The following is a 15,156-nucleotide window of genomic DNA, read 5'->3' on the forward strand; positions in this document are numbered from 1 at the left end:
AAGCAGTACCAGAGCTTAGGCCTGAGATCTGAAGGACACCTAGGAGTTGGCTTGGCAAAAGGGAAGAGAGAGGGCCCCAGGTGGAGAAGCAGCAAGTTCAAAGGCACTGTGATTGAACAGGAACATCTGAAAGAAGCCAGTGTGGCTAGAAAGGGAAAAGCAAGTTTGAGGTTGTGGAAGGCAGTGGGGCCAAGGTAGGATTGGGGGCTTCATTGCACCAGCTTCTTTCCAGATGGGTTGAGGGGCCCGTCCTCCCTGTTCGCTTATCACATCGAAGGAAGCAGAGTTATTCTCACAGTACCCACTCCTGTTTAATTAAGCCTTCTTCCTTGGGAGATTGGAGGTTACATGATATATTTTGTGGTCATAATCTGATGTGGCTCAAAAATTAGTATTGAATTTATAGCATGCGCAGAACAGTGAAATATTTTACGCATGTCCATAAAGGGAACACCTGTTCTCGCTCCACAGAGAATGGAAATTGGAAGTCAAACACCCTTTGTATTCCAAAACAGAGCCTCAACATAGTTTGAAGTTTTCACTTAAATTGTTAGAGGAGGGCAGCCCCGGTGGCGCAGTGGTTTGGCACCGCCTGCAGCCTGGGGTGTGATCCTGGAGACCCGGGATCGAGTCCCACATCGGGCTCCCTGCGTGGAGCCTGCTTCTCCCTCTCCCTCTGCCTGTGTCTCTGCCTCTCTCTCTCTCTGTGTCTATGAATAAATAAATAAAAATCTTTTAAAAAAATTGTTAGAGGAGGTTTGGTGCTATTGGTTAATCTATCTTCCAGTACACCGTTTAATATAGCACTGAATCGATGATGCAAATTCCCAGCGGGGAATGATCAACCACTAGCTCTGCTAGTAAATGAACTATTTTTCTTCAATACAGTTGCATGAAATTAAAACAAGGAAAAGCAGCGACATGGTCCACGTGACTGCTGCATGGAGGTTGTCAGGGGTAGGGGGCGAGTGGGCTCAGGCAGAGAAATGATGAGGTGAGTAATGATAGGAATGTGGAATTCAAGACTGCACTCACACTTTAGAATGGCACCGGGTCTGGGAAAACTAAGGGTGAATGTGTAAGGAAAAAACATCATAGAGAAGCCTGAAGAGTCTGGGGCTCCGATGAACATCTGAGTGTGTGGGGCATGGTTTAGATCACTGGAGTATTTGCTGGTGCAGATATGGGCTGCAAAGATGGGCTGGGCTCAGGGACTGGTTGGCTCAAGGTGTAATAAGGAAGAATTCACCGGGTAGCTTCTATGTGGGCTGCACTTTGATGGCAGGTTCTTTGGCAAGAGGAGCATCAAAGGGGCAGGGTGGATCCCTAGGACACCTAGTCGCATATAAAGCCTAGTGTATTTACTCTACTCTCTGGTTTCCAAAGAAGTTTGAGGTGGCTTATGATCAAAGACACACAACAATAGAGCTGACACAAAAGGAAATAAAAACTATGTACATAGACTGAGGAGGAGGCAGATATATGACCCCAGAGACTTTGAAAGGTAGCACATATGAATCATCTGGGGAGCCTATGAACCATGCAACTCCCTGGGCCCGGCTTCCAAAGGTGTTGGAACAGGAGGTCTGGGGTGGAGTGTGTCTGCGTATTTTACAAGCTCTTTCCCTACCCTCAACTTCAGGTACCAGTGGTATGTGACCCACATTTTGAGAAACATATTAGTCCTTTAACCAAACATGGTCATAGTCACTGAGTATCCAACTTAACACTAGGCATGTGGTGAGTTGACATCTTGGTGGCAGAGGGCCACCTTACCTTCCCATAGACATGGGCCCCTGGGGAGCAACCGTCAGTTTAGCTGAACTTGTCCTACAGTTGTTCCTTTCTGTGTCCAGAGAGGGCTATGGGTGAGTCCGTGGGTGGGGTGGAAACCAGATATTGTCACTACAGCAGTGGGGAGTACCCACTTCTGGAACAGCCAGGCCAGGTGTGGTAAGCTGGTGGCTGTGCATGGTGAACTTTGCATTGAGAAGGGAGGCAACCTGGTGAGGCAGAGGCTAACTATCCCAGCCTTGGAACAGCCTACCACCTTGCTGGGAGAGACCTAGGGTGTGACTATCTTTGTTCAGGCCCCTAAGGTCCACACATGCTGGGTTGTATCCACTGGACACCTCTGAAAGCCTGGTGTGCCATTCTCAGCTAAGCTTCTGGAGCTTCATTAGCTCTGCACTCCCTCAAATTTCTCCTACTTCTTTACTAATCCTTTCTTGGGTTTCAATAGCCCCTTTCATGCTTCTGAAACACTAGAAACCTCTCTTCAGGCATTGGGACCAGAGAAAGGGGATGGATGAGGGTGGTGGGATGGACACACTTTACCTAGGATATTGCTAATTAAGGCAGGATCCAGAGGCTGGCAACATCCCATGAGAACCCTTGAAAAATGCAGACTCTCAGGCCCTACCTACCCACTTACTGAATCAGAATCTGCATTTTAGTAAACTCTCTAGGTGCATCACATGTACATTAAAGCTTAGAAGCATTGCTATCCTTGTTTCTTCATCTAACAACTGTTGACTGTGGGCTCCCTGCTAGGTGTTGAGAGATGAATGATACATACAGGTGAATGAAAATGACATGGTCCCTGACCCAGTGGAGGGTACAATTTGGCAAGGGAGCCCTGAGATAACAAGTGAACAAACAAACAAACATATAATTATAAGTTGTGGCAACTGCTATTAAGGAAGTAAAGAAATACCAGTGGTCAGAGGGCCCAAAGAAGGGAAGGACACTCTGGAAAGGTGTGTGTTAAGCTAAGAAGGTGGCTAATCCTTGGAAAAGGAGTTGGAATATTCTAGAATGGATGCCCAAGGCTTGTCCGGGATCACGCAGTGAGTTAGAATCAGGTCATGGTCTCAGGGTTATGGGAGCAAGCCCCTCTTCGGGGTCATGCCCAACACAGAGACTGCTTGAGAGTCTCTCTCTCTCTGTCCTTCTCCCTTTGCCCCTCCCCCCACCTGCACATGCTCTCTCCCACTCTGTCTCTAAAATAAATAAAATCTTAAAAAAAAAAAATCCAAGCAGATCAGTAGAGCCAAGTGTTGGCCTGAAGAGTCTCAAGACGCTCAGTGGTCATGCAAAAGTCTAGGAGAGCCAACCACTGGGCATCATGAGGCCATGGGCTGTCCTAACTGGTCAGGTTTATATTCCTCAAAGCAAGGAGCATATACCCTGGCAGATATTCATACCATTAAATTACGGAGTAAGAATGCTATTTTCTTCTCAAGTCCTGTTCAGGCTCTCTGATGACCACAAGGAGAAAGTTGGGTGCTAGGATGCCTTCAGCAACTATGGATGGAGCGTGGTGGTTACATCTGGGTTCTGCATCTCTATGTAAGTCAGCTACTTAAACAAGACAAGTTGACTCCCTCACCATTCTGGAGGCTGGAGGTCCAATATCAAAGTGTCAGCAGGGTTGGTTTCCTCTGGGGCTTCTCTCCTTGGCTTGTCTTCTTCCTGAGTCTTGACATGACCTTGACCTTCCCTCTGTATGTGTGTCTGTGTTCCCATCTCCTCTTCTTTTTTCTTTTTTTTTTTTTTTTAAGATTTTATTTGTTTATTCATGAGAGACACAGATTGAGAGATTGGGACGCAGAGACACAGGCAGAGGGAGAAGTAGGCTCTCTGTAGGGACCCCAATGTGGGACTCAATCCCAGGACCCCCGGGATCATGACCTGAACCCAAGCAGATGCTCAACCACTGAACCACCCAGGCATCCCTCCATCTCCTCTTCTTATGAGAAGCCAGTCATATTGGATTAGGACCCACCCCAACAACTCCCTTTTAACTTTAATTGCCTCTCTAAAGACCCTGTCTCCAAACAGTCACACTCTGAAGTACTGAGGGTTAGGACTACACTGTATGAATTTCTGTGTGTGTGTGTGGGGGGGGGGCACAATCCAGCCCATAACAACCTTCCCAGTAGTCTAATTTTCACAGACTTCTCAACTTCTCTGTGCCTCGATTTGCCTATCTGATAAAGGGGATGATGGTACCCACCTCATAGGACTATAGAGTTTAACAAATGGACACAGACGAAATGCCTAGAATAGCACTTGGCACCAAGCAAGCCCCACAAGGGCAACACTCATTATAACTCATGGCATATTGAGCAGGTGCTCAATAATTGCCTGTTGCATAAATGAAAGAATCATATCTTTCTTTAGAAAGAGGGCTCAGGCCACAACTCAAAAGTTTGGTTAGGTAGGGGGCAAAACAGGCAAAGGTGATTAAGAGGTACAAAGTTCTAGTTATAAAATAAATAAGTTGTGGGGATATAACATACAGAACACAGGATATAGTCAGTAACCTTGTAATAACTTTGTATGGCGACAGGTGGTGACTAGACTTACCATGGGTATCATTTCATAATTTTACAAATATTGAAGTACTATGATACACATGTGAAACTAAGAGGGTATTATTTGTCAATTACACTTCAATAAAAACCTGAAACAAAAACAAAAAAGTAGTCTTCTTAGGCAAGAGGATGTAGGTAGAAATGAAAAATATTATTTTGCTTTCATTACATTTATTTTCTTTGTTGTTGTTGTTGTTTTGTTTTCATTACATTTATTTTCATTCACAGGTAGGGAGTCTGGTTTTCTATTCATAGCAGTGATAAAATTTTCTCTCCCCCCCCCCCTTTTTTTTAGAGAGCCTGAGAGCAGGGGCGGGGGATAGCCGCAGAGGGAGAGGGAGAGAGAGAAGCTTAAGCACTCAGGGCAAAACCTGACCTGAGGATCAGTCCCAGGACCCCGAGATCCTGACCTGAGCCAAAACCAAGAATCAGACACTTAACCAACTGAGCTACCCAGGTGCCCCAAAAGTTTCACTTTTAAGGAAGCCTATTTGAGTCAAAAACACAAGTTGATTTTTTTTTTTTAATGAAGCAAAATCAAGAGTCAGCACACTTTTTATGGCAAATATTTTTGACCCTGGGAGCACAGACCTCGGAGCTCTAAAGCCAATCCAAGATGAATAGGGGTGGCTGTGCACCAAGAAAAATAAAAGCAGGGACACCTGGGTGGCTCAGTGGTTGAGCCTCTGCCTTCGGCCCAGGGCCTGATCCTGGAGTCCCGGGATCGACTCCCACATCAGGGTCCCTGCATGGAGCCTGCTTCTCTCTCTGCCTGTGTCTCTGCCTCTGTGTGTGTGTCTCTCTCTCATGAATAAATAAATAAAATTAAAAAAAAAAAAAACTAAAAGCAGCCATGGGACTGCATTTGGCCCCCAGACAAAGTTTAACAAGCTCTGAAATGATAGCATGGGTCAGAGGTACAGAAATGACAGCGATAGTGAAGGTGATACTCAGAGGACGGAATTCAGGGAAACTTGTTCTAGAATAAATGTAAGTATAAGAAAAAGGAAGAGAGTCAATCTCGGGTCCTCTTCCCACACGCAGCCCCCAGACCTTTCCCGGGCACATCATTGATCCTGTCCTTGTGCAGCCCGCACGTGGCAATGTATCACAGGATCCCCAGGGAAATGATGTAGGATGCTTCACTGTCTCCCCACTTTCCTCTTTCCAGTTGTGTGAGCTCCCGCCCATCCAATACACCCAGGGCCTGGTACTAGTGCTCTCAAGAGAGGTAGGAAAATACAGAAGGCCCCTTCTGGGCTTATCCCCACCTCCACCCCCACCCCAGGGGCTCTTCAGAGAATGTTCCTTTGGCTTCTCAAGCCATCGCTGATTAATATGTAAATATTCTTAGAAGGAGAACCTCATTAAGCCATTATCCTATTAGCTACAATCAGCCATTAACACCTTAGCTAGAGCCATTAGCAACCGCTTCCCAGAGGGACAGGTTAGAATCCGGAACTGGAAGGATCCAGAAGGGTGGGGCCCATCCCTACATTTCCTACACAAGGAAAGGAAAACTGCGTTAGGAGAAAAAGCAAGGGGTGTTATACTATATGTTGGCAGGTCGAACTCCAATAAAAAAATATACAGAGAAGAGAAGAGAAGAGAAGAGAAGAGAAGAGAAGAGAAGAGAAGAGAAGAGAAGAGAAGAGAAGAGAAAAAAAAGAGAAAAAAGAGAAGAAAAGAGAAGAAAAGAAAAGAAAAGAAGAAAAGAAAAGAAAAGAAAAGAAAAGAAAAGAAAAGAAAAGAAAAGAAAAGAAAAGAAAAGAAAAGAAAAAAGAAAAGAAGAAAAGAAAAAGCAAGGGTTGCAGGGAGCAAGATGGTCCTCAAAGCCATCCCCCCAAGCTCATTTTATTGAGCCAGTACTGAGCGCTAAGCACCTTACATGTCCTGGCTCATTTAATCCTCACACCACCATGAAGAGGTGAGGACTGTGGTCCCCCTTTCACACATGGGGAACCCGAGGCTCACAGGTTAAATAGGAGGCAGAGCCAGGATTCAAAGGTCTTTGTGGCTCGAAACACCCACCCCGTAGGTAAGGCCCCCACCGAGGCTTCTCTCCTCGCTGCCTCTTCCTCCAGCGGCTTATCTTGAGCCAATCTCTGTGCTCGGGGCCACTCCATTCAGCCCGATGTTTCCTCCTCGCCTTCCACCCATGAGCCGCTCTGGGGAAGCCCAGTCCCCCAGATCTGAGCCCAGCACCTCCCTGGCTCCTGGAAGGATGCCAGGGACTCCTCTCTGGTCTCCTGTCGATGGTCCCACACCGGCCTCAGTGCCGACGAGCCGGAGAGACGCTGGGAGGCCACCTGTCTTCCCGGAGCGCCTCTCCATCTCCAGGCTGGGGGTGTCACAGTTCACCGGCTGGCACCGTCACCGGCCCACACCCCACACTCACCCAACCAGTCAGACCACACCACCCACATGCCAGCCAGAGCCGCATGGACGGCTGTATGGCAGGACCCAGCTCGTCTGCCCGCCGCCTGTCCTCCCGGCCTCCCATCCTCCCACCCCGCAGGTGCGCTGGGGCTCCTCCGTCCACTTCAGGTTTCTCACAAAGAAGAGAAGCAAAGACTCCCTCCTGGACCCCCAAACCCATGCGTTCCCTTTGGAGGGAGCTGGGGCAGTCCTGCTTCCACAGGGAAGGAAGTCCAGGCTCAGAGAATCCTGATACGGCCTCTTCTCTCACCGACTGTCAATTTTCCCCTCTGCAAATAGGACCAAGAAGTCCCTCATGAATCTTGAAGTATTCCATATGAGGACTGCCTGGGGTTAGACTCACCCCATTGCCTCATTCACTCATTCATTCATTCATTCATTCATTCATTCATTCAAACATTATTTCTTGAGCACCAGCCATGTGCCAGGGCCTCTTCCAGGCTCAGGGAAGTAAGACACCCAGAGAAGGGCTCTTCCAGGGTTTATGTGAGGGAAGGAAAACAGAAATGAACCAACAAATAGGTCGGCAAAATAACTGGAGCCATGGTTGTATGTCAGAAAGCAAATACAAAAAACAAACAAACAAAAAGAAAGCAAATACAACTGGAGGATACAGTAGGTACCGGGCAGGAGGGTGGGGCATGGGCTCAGCTGGGTGATCTTCGGAGGGTTCTCTGAGGACACCTTTGGTGAAGGCTGAAATGACAAAAAAAGAAGCTAGGAATGGGAAGGAAGGTCTGGAATGGAATGTTCCAAGCAGAGGGAACAGCAAGTGCAAATGCCCTGGGGCAAGGAGTTGCCCTGTCAGAGGAATAAAAGGGCGACAGGGTAGCCTGACCGTGGAGAGTGATGAGAAATGAGGTCAGAGGGCCATCTGTGGCTGCGGTGTCACCGTGGCGGGGCAGGGGGTGGGGTGGTGGGGGGGGTGGGGGGGGATCTGGAAGCGGGCATTGACTTCCTCTTTCCCTTCCTGCTTCCCCAAGCTGAAATTCCAATTTGGAGAGGGGAGCTGATTGGCCGAGATCAGGTTGCGTGGCCACCAGGGGAAGGCAGGACATTGTGCCCGGAGCCGCTGATTCTACATGGGGTGGCCAAGGGCTAGTTCCCAGCAGATAACGGGGCGCTGCCAGCAGATGGAGGGGCACAACGCGACCCAAGCACTAACATGGGCACTCCACCCCACCTCCAAGTTCTGGCGCAGACCCTCATGCCTTTTCCTGCCATCACCCCCGCCCCCGCCCTAGAGTCTATGTGACACTTGCAGGTGACACTCATTTCTCACTTACTAGAATCACAAACTAGAGAGGGAGGCCCATCTTCTCCGTACTTTGGAAATGGGGAAACTGAGTCTGGGGTGGTAGGAAGCAGTTGGGGCTGCTGATTTCCCCCATCAGGGGGATGCTTCACTGTCTCCCCACTTTCCTCCTTCCAGTTGTGTGAGCGCCTGCCCATCCAATACACCCAGGGCTTGGTACTAGTGCTCTGGAGAGAGGTAGGAGAAAGCAGGAAGCCCCTCCTGGGCTTATCCCCACCCCTGCCTCCACGGGAGGTGGGTGGGGGGCTCTGCAGAGATGTTCCCTTGGCTTCTCAAGCTGTTGCTGATTAATATGCAAATATTCTTAGATGGGGAACCTCATTAAGCCATTATCTTAATGGCTCCTCTTTCCATCAGGGTCTGGAGAGAACCCCTTGTCCCCCGACCCCTGCCCTCTGCAGCCTGGTTATGCCCCAGAGGGAGCGGCCACCGTATAATGGAGTGGATTTCCTCTGCCTGTGCAACCAAGCCAGCCGAGCCGTATGCCCCTGCTGTCTCCTCAGGGGCCGTAGGTACGTACAGCATAGGGAGCTGGCTACGCCTGGGTCTGACCAGCGGTGTGACCTTGGCCAGGTCACTAACCTCTCCGTGTCTTCATTTTCTCGTCTGTAAGATGCAAATACTGCTACTTAGTAGCATTCAGCTCCCTCACAGGGTGGTTGCAAGAGAAAGTGGGTTCACATACGTAATCCCCAAGATCACCCCTGGCACGCACGTATTGCGGTTGGGATGGTGACGTGTGCAGTCTCCAACCCTGACAGTACCTTGCCCGCCCTGCGTGCTTTGAAACTCTGTCACTTTCTTTTGTCCATTTCTTCAGCCAAAACTTACTGAGCATTTGTCAGGCCCAGGAACTCAGAGCAAAAAGGCCAGAAAAGGTCCCAGCCCTTGAGGAGTTTACTTTCTAGAGACAGATCATAAACTTAAAAACCAAAGTTCACAAATAAGACAGTTTTAATTGTGATCAGTGTTGGGGAGAAACAAAACAGACTGACAGAGACAGTGATGGAGGGGGGGGCTATTTTAGACAGAGTGATCTGGTCTGGGAAGGTCTCTTTCTGAAGGGTAACAGGGAGAACAGAAGAATGACCAGCCATGGGAAGAGTGTTTCATGTAGAGGGAAGAAATAGCAAGTCCCAAGGCCCTGGGGTAGGAAAGAGTTCAGTGAGGAAAGGCCAGCTGTTGTACTCAGGATGAGCAAGGGGGAGGGGAGAAATCAGAGAGCCTGGGGCCACATCAAGCAGCTCTCATGGGCCGTAGTAGGAGTCGGGATTTATCTTTAGGGCAGCAGGGAGCCCATGAACAGTTTAAACAGTGGAGTGATGGATCCAGCTCCAGTTTTCCCAAGAACATGCTGGCTGCCTTGAGGAAAACAAATGGAAGGGGCAAGATTGGAAGGGGTGAGATCAGTGGTGAGGCTCTCAGCTGTGAGAGATGGTGAGGATAGAGACTTGCCCTTAGATCCCTACAGAGCATTTACACAGCCACCTGGGAGCGTGGCCCACCAGCCAGAAGCCTGGGCCTTGTCTGCAAGGAGGCGGCATTACTCCAGGGGGAAAGAGAGCTTGCTGCACTCGGGGTGCCCCCGGCAGACAGCTGGAGCCGAGCATTCCTGCCTGGAATTCTGGCAGGATCGGCCCCATCCACGGCTCCTTCGCACCTCCCACCTCCAGGGAGTGCCCAGGGCAGAAATCCGGCCCTGCCCACCCTGCACTGTGCTCTGATAACCTCCCCGAAGGGGAAGCCGGTTGTTTGGAAGGAAATGGTACAGAATGAGGCAGTGGCCACGCTGAAAATAGGGCTGGGGCCTGTTTCCAGGGCTGACCTGGGAGCTTGAAGGCCGCAATTCCAGTTGAGGAATCGGGAGGCCTTCCCGGGGCTGTGGCGGGGGAGACTGAGTGAGGCACCTGCTCCATGGGGCCCCAAGGGGCTCAGAGCACCGCGCCGAGCAAGGAGGGATGTGATGGCTCTTAATCCTCAGTTCTGGGTGCCTGGGTGGCTCAGTGGGTGAAGCGTCTGCCCTCAGCTCGGGTCATGGTCTCAGGGTCCCAGGATCCAGCCCCACATCCGGCTCCCTGCTCAGCGGGGTCTGCTTCTCCCTCTGCCTCTGCGGTGCTCTCTCTCAAATAAATAAAATCTTTAAAAAGAAAAAATCTTTAGTCCCGTGAAGTGGGTTCAGGAGAAAGATCACAGGGGATGATGTGGGAGGGGGGGTCCTTGGGGCTGACCCAGAATGCAGGTTGACCCTCCCTGCCCCTGCCTCCTTCAACCTGGCATCCCACCCGGTGTGAAGGGGAAAAGAACCGGATATGTAATTACAATCCTAGGACTGCACATTGGCAACCCCTGGAGAGATTTTAAAGGGGACCCCACCCCTACCCAATTCAGTTAGGCCCTGGAGTGGGGCCCGGGCACTTGTCTTTAAAAAAAAAATCTCCGCCCCCACCAAAAAAAAAGAAAAAAGAAAAAAAATCTCCCCAGAGCATCCTCCTGTGCAGCCAAAGTCAAGAACGTCTGCTTTAGAAAGTTTAAATTCTGTGCTTCTCAACCCTGAGGGATCAGCCCAATCTCCTTGGCAGATTTTTTTTTTTTAAATAAACCCCCATCTGGACTTCTCCCCAGACTATGTAGGCTGGGATCCCTGAGTATGGGGTGCACTCCTGGGGTTCTGTTGCCTCACAGGGCAGTTTACTTTGAGCTCATTAAAGGGGGCCGCTCCCCAGGTGAGCCAAGCCTAGTCACATGGGCCCCCTAGAACCAAGACGTCTCCCCTGGCAGGTGGTGGGGCGGAGCAGGGTCATTGGACTCAAGTGGGCACTGGAGGACTTGCTTTGCCAGTGTCAGCTTGGGAAATGGGGCCACGGGAGAAGGCAGAGAGCGTCCCCCACCCCGGGGACAGCCAGCAGGGAGACGGGACCACAGAGCAGCCGCCAGCAACCACACTCTGTTGTCGGCAAGCAGAGTGAGCTTGGAAGCAGATTCCCCTCCGGGGTCTCCATGTAAAGGCCGACCCCCTGAATCCAGACCCCCGGGGGGCCTAGAGAAGGGAACCTGCCACGCCTGGCCTTCTCACCTACAGGGGATTTGCGATGCTGCGGTGGAGACCCAATGTACTCCCCGCAGCTGGAGGAGAAGCCTGACCCACCCCCAGATCCCCCTCCAAAGCCAGGCTTTCCCCAAGGCACCCGGGAAAGGAGAGACCGTGAGGATGAAGTCAGAGGGCTGTTGCCAGAGAGGCCAGGCAGATGGAGCAGCCAAGGGGTAGGTGACAACAGGTGGGCATGGAGCTCAGCCAGGGCCCCACACCGCCGGGGACACACCAAGGGTGATGCCCCTCCCCGTCCTCCTGCCCCACCCCCTTCCAGCTCAACTCAGACAAGGGGGCATGAATGAGGGGATGGCGTGGGCACAGGTGTGGGACACGGGCCAGGGGTCAATACTGTCCCACAGACCCCTCCCCATGCCTGGGGTGAGATCTGGGGCCCTGGGGAACCTAAGCCCCCTACAGGGCAGGACCTCACCTCCTCTTGCACTTGGGAGGTGGAGCAGCTGCGGCCCTCCAGGGTGCAAGCAAGCAGACAGCAAAGCCAGGCTTGAACTTGATCAGGACAGAGCCCCCTGCCTGGAGTGGCCTCTCCCTCTCTGTCCTTCTTTCTTCCCCTGAGGGCTTCTAGGACGGCTGTCTGTGCCTGGTTATGTTGTCTAATCCCCGCCTTCTCCTGTGGGTAGCATCTTGCACGCCCAAGCCCACCCACCTGGGTCCCCCAGACTTTCACCCAGAGCTCCAGGAGGTCCTGAGGCTCCCAGGGGCCTGAGCTCAGAGGTGAAGTGAAGGAGGGTGAGGCCAATGGCCCTGACGGCTCCCAGGGGAGACATTCCTGCGCTGCAATCCCCAGAGCTTGGTGCTCACCAAGCCATTTTTCGGTGAAGGGCCAGTTTGCTTGTTTTTTTGGGGGGGGATCCATTCATCACGAGCCCATTCCATACCATGCAATAAAAACAATGAAACCCGCCACAGGCCTGCACGTTGCTAACGGCTAACAGCTCCCCAGATTTCCGAAGCTGGACTCCACGTGTGGTGCTCGGCACTCGGTGGGCTGGGAGCAGTTCGTGAGATGTGTGTATGGACAATGTGCTGTCTGGACACACGGACGGTGGCGTGAGTGGGCAAGTGCTGGCTGCTACAAGGCCCCAGATATGCACCCGGAGGCCGGGGGCAGCACGATGGGGGACCTGGTGAGGGGAGGTCACAGTGTGTGACCCCGACAGGAAGGAGCCAGGGTGGGAACCAGGAGAAAAACCCCGGGAAGTGGGGCTCATGGGGGGGAGCAGGCTTGGTGTGGGGGGGTCCCCAGCCCAGAATCCATGTCCAGGGGAAGTTTTGCAGGGCCGGGAGCAGACCTGCCCTGGCCCGGGCTTGTCACCGCCACTCCACTTTGGCCTGGAGTCCTTAAACTCCTCTGGAGTTGTTTGTCAAGTGCGTCCTGGCGCAGATTCCAGTCCTAGAGGAATGCACACTAAGGACAGGAAAGCAGGGTCGGAGGCCTCGCAGCTCCCTGGGCCCAGCCTGGGGACAGCTGGCTTCAGCGGGGGGCCGGGCAGCAGGCAGGGTGGGGTGGCGATGCTGTCCCTGCCCAGTGTGCCCCAGGGATGGCAGCCCGCATCGCCCTGCCCTGCCCCTCCCTGGGTTCCCAAGGAGCCCCAGACACAGAGGGAGGGGAGATCGAAACTCTCCCCTACCTTCGAGAGCCGGCTGACCCCCGCGCTCCACGGGCTGGCTGCCACAGCTTCTGGGCAGGGAGCTCCCCACCTCCTGCACACAGTAGGCGCTCAAGCACTTAGCCAGGCCTGCATGGAACCCGACCCCCGCCCGGCGTCACCTCCCGGGCCTCCTCAGGCCTGTGGTGGCTGCATTGTTCCAATTCCTCTCGGGTTTGGAATGTCTCTGTTTACCATCAGTGTCAACCTGACTCAAGAACATCCAGCTCCGAGAGGCCTGCTGGGGTCCAAGGGGGAACATGGGCCGGGGGGACGGGAGCAGCCCCCAGCCCCCTACAAGGCCTGCGAGGTCAGAAGCCCCACACCAGGCACAGGCCTCTCCAGGCCTTGGGATAGAGTAGCCAGGTGGGTGGTGGTGGGGGTTCCCTGGGTCCTCGCAGTTCTCTGCCTGGGCCCCCAGCCCCTCTTCTCTCCTCCCTTCTTCTTCAGAGGGGCGCAAGGAATAACGGCTCCTCCTCCAAAGACGGCCCCTCCTCGGTCCCGGACCACACAGGGCTCTCCACCCAGCAGGACACGACAGGACACGACAGGACACGACCTCGCCCACCTCCATCGTTGCAAACCCACCGTGTGAGATCTCAGCTCTTATGGCTGGCCGGCTGGGATCTCAATCCACCCCCCACCCTTTCTAGCTGTGCCACCTTGGGCAAGTCACTCGACCTCTCCGTGCTTCTATTTTCTCATCTGTGACGTGAGAAAAGTCGGGAGCGTCTCTCACATCCGTGGCCACCTGTCATCTTTGGATAACCCTCCGTCTCTGGGGAAGGGCTCGTGGTAGGAGCCCACCCTCGCTGGCGTGGAAGTAGAACCCAAGTTTGCAGCCCCCTTGGACCTCGGACCAAGCGCTGTATCATAAACAGATGCAGCCACAAGAGACTTCCACGGGAAGGGGATTAGATAACTCGGGCGTTGTCTTTGCTTTTGGTGGACTCGGTGGCAGGGGCACCTGGATTTCTGGGAATGGCTGTGGCGGTACCCATGTGTCCACAGCAGCTCTGCCTGTTGGGGCGGTTGTGTGCTTGTTAGAGCGTCCCCCACGCTAAGTGTTACGTGTAAGCCGTGTGCTGTATAAACCCAGTTTGTCTCCCCCACCCTGAGTTCGCAGAGCTACCTATTTTTTTTAAGGAAAACCTTTCCCAGGGGCACTTGGGTGACTCAGTCAGTTAAGCATCTGACTCTTGGTTTCGGCTCAGGTGGTGATCTCAGGGTCGTGGGATCGAGCCCCAGGTCAGGCTCTGTGCTCAGCATAGTCTGCTTGAGTCTGTCTGTCTCTCTCTCTCTCTCTTTTTTGAAAAAGGAAAGAAAAAAGAAAAGAAAAAGAGAAAGAAAAACCTTTTCTGCTTAAATTAGTCAGTGGATTCTGTTACTTGCAACCAAGACCTTAAATGAATTCATGGGGGCAATAGTAATGTCTACCTCCCAGGGCGGTTGTGAGGATGAAGCAACCCCACAGCCTTGCTGAGGACTCAAGAGGAAGCCAGGTCAGCACTCTGAGCACCGTCCCTGTGTCTGGGGTGTCCAGCTCCACGGTTTGGGGACAGAGTGCTACGCCTATGTCCTGGAGCACAGCTCCCTCACAGATGGGTTGGTTTTCCCTGCCCTCCCCCCTTCAAGGAGGCCAAGAACCCGGAGGGGGGGGTGCGTACACATATGACCGCATGCCCAAGGACCCCATGCTCTGAACCCAGGATTGAAATAAGATGTGCTTCCTACAGACACCGGGAGCTCCTGCAGCTGGGAGCAGCCCCCATCCCCAAGGGGAGTTCAGTGACACCTGAGAAGCACTGAGTTTCCTGACGCAGGGGCACATCCCCAACCCCAGAAACCACTGTCTGGAGTAGGACTGGGATCCCAGGGTCCTAGCTAGTTAGGCACTCAGCCAGTCCTGGCATGTGGTTCCCATACCCACGGTCACTTCCCTGGGGCTGCAAGCTCACCCACGGGGGGTTTGGTGGAGGCAAGACTTAGAACCTCTGCCTTGCAGCCCCAGAGCTAATGTGCCCAACCTTCTGCTCACGGGGAGCTGCCCCCACACGGCCACTCTGGGGCAGGGCTGGCCTCCCAGGCATCCTGAAACAACCTAGTGGTCACTGAAAGAACTGACAGAAGCCCATGTCGGGCTATGTCCATGCTGCTGCTTCTCCCCTCCTGCCTCTTTTATTCTCCAAAACAGGTCACCCGGAAGACCTCCTTTGCTCTACTCAAGGAGATCCCGGTGCTGAGATGGCCAGTGTCCTTCCCAAA

Source organism: Canis aureus, chromosome 8 (genome assembly GCF_053574225.1).
Source record: "Canis aureus isolate CA01 chromosome 8, VMU_Caureus_v.1.0, whole genome shotgun sequence".
NCBI lineage: Eukaryota > Metazoa > Chordata > Mammalia > Carnivora > Canidae > Canis > Canis aureus.